General features: G+C 43.2%; 1 long non-coding RNA gene across 1 annotated transcript; it reads right to left on the reverse strand.

Annotated features, from left to right (window-relative positions):
* Nucleotides 1–432: 432 nt before the first annotated feature.
* Nucleotides 433–1,526, reverse strand: LOC139186939 (uncharacterized). The gene is made up of 2 exons (XR_011570624.1): nucleotides 943–1,526; nucleotides 433–830 (listed from the first exon to the last, which is right to left on the reverse strand). It is a non-coding gene; the product is annotated as an uncharacterized lncRNA (long non-coding RNA).
* Between the last annotated feature and the right edge of the window lie 246 nt (nucleotides 1,527–1,772).

A 1,772-nucleotide genomic window follows, 5' to 3' on the forward strand; every position in this document is an offset into this window, starting at 1 on the left:
AGGAGAATGGACACATGTGCATGTCTGGCTGAGTCCCTTCACTGTTCACCTGAAACTATTACAACATTGATAATTGGCTGTACCGCAATACGAAATGGTTTTGGCTTTAAAAAAATTAAGTTTAAAAAAATGAGATCAGGTGAAAGAATTCCTTTCACTGTTACCCCAAAACATGCCACATACAGAATGACTCTATGTGGACAGAGATTAAGAAAGATACTCCCTGCCCCATAGTGAAAGAAGTGCGAATTCTTTATCCTTAGGAAAATACTTTTCCAGCAGACCACCTCGTAGGCTGGCAGGGTGAGGGCACTCCCTTTGTGGACACCAAATTCCTAAGCAACTTAACTGTGCCTGAACTTGGCAATGATGCCTATTGAGAATGAGTTCTCTTTTTCTTGAGGACTGAGGAATGCAATGTGTACAATGTACTTTTTTTTTTTTGCTTCAGGAGTTATTTTATTCCTCATTAATGCCAAGACAAAGGGGTTATAAGGGCCCTTGACATATAAACGTCTAATTAGGAAATTTTCAAAGCTGACGTCGTCTAACATACTCAATTTTTTTTTAAAGTCAAGAATAAGAAACAAGAGTTTATCATTAGACAGCTAAAGAAGGTCTCCAATAAAATAAGCTTTTTATTTGTATCATCCATGCAAGCAAGTCTAGGCTGCTGCTCTCATCCGCTAAGTCAAAAGTGCATGTTTTCATTTAGAACAGCCCTGGGGGCAGGTGGTATTTTTCACACACTCCTGGTCTCACCTTGGGTTTCCCTGGAGGAAGAGCTTGACACCAGGGCTTGTGTGCAAATAGATAATTTGGGAGGTGATCTTGGGAAGGAAAAGACAGAGAGTAAGAGACAGAAAGTAAGAAAACAAAGAGAACACAAGACTGTGCGAAACAAGGGCTTCATTCTTTCCAGAGACCACCCAAGAAACCCACTTAATGCCTTCCAGAATTGTCCTCTTGAAAGACAGGAAGTAGGTCCATTAGTTCACATCCCATCAGTCAAAGATCACCTTTCGGAGCGTTAACTTCCTGATCTATGCGAATGCTTGGGCCAAGCCAACAGTCATCATATCTGTGGTTCTCCAGGGTAGAAAGCAAAAACATATGATATATTAGCTACTGCTGCCTGATCGATAACCTTCAAAGTTAGTAGGTTTAAAGCACAAGCAATTATTATTTCATAGTTTCTGTGAGTCAGGCATATAGAAGTAGCTAAGCAATTCTAGCTCAGGGTCACTCATGATGCTGCAGTCAAGAGGCTTACCCAGGCTTCTGTCAACAGAAGGCTTAATGAGGGCTGGGGGGATCTGCTTCCAAGATGGCTCACTCACACGGCTGGTGGCAGTTCCTCATTGGCTGTTGGCAAAAGGCCTTATTTACTCATCACTGGGTCTCTCCATAAGGCTGCTTGAGTGTCCTCGTAGCATGGCAGCTAGCTTGTCCCAGTATGAAAGTTCCAGGACAGCAAGGCAGAAGCTATGATGTCTTCTATGACCTAGCCAGGCAGCTAGCTTGTCCTAGTATGAAAGTTCCAGGACAGCAAGGCAGAAGCTATGATGTCTTCTATGACCTAGCCAGTAGAATCTGTGCTGTTGGCCACACCGACCAATCCTGATACAGCATGGGGAAGGACTGTGCAAGAGTGGGAATACCAGAAGGTGGAGATAATCAAGGGTCATCCCTTAGGCTGGTTACCACATGTGATTATGTGCTGAGGGGCACTGGCAGCACAAGATATACCAAAACCTACACAGAACTATCTA

The sequence above is a fragment of the Bos indicus genome, chromosome 14, assembly GCF_029378745.1.
Source record: "Bos indicus isolate NIAB-ARS_2022 breed Sahiwal x Tharparkar chromosome 14, NIAB-ARS_B.indTharparkar_mat_pri_1.0, whole genome shotgun sequence".
Classification (NCBI taxonomy): domain Eukaryota; kingdom Metazoa; phylum Chordata; class Mammalia; order Artiodactyla; family Bovidae; genus Bos; species Bos indicus.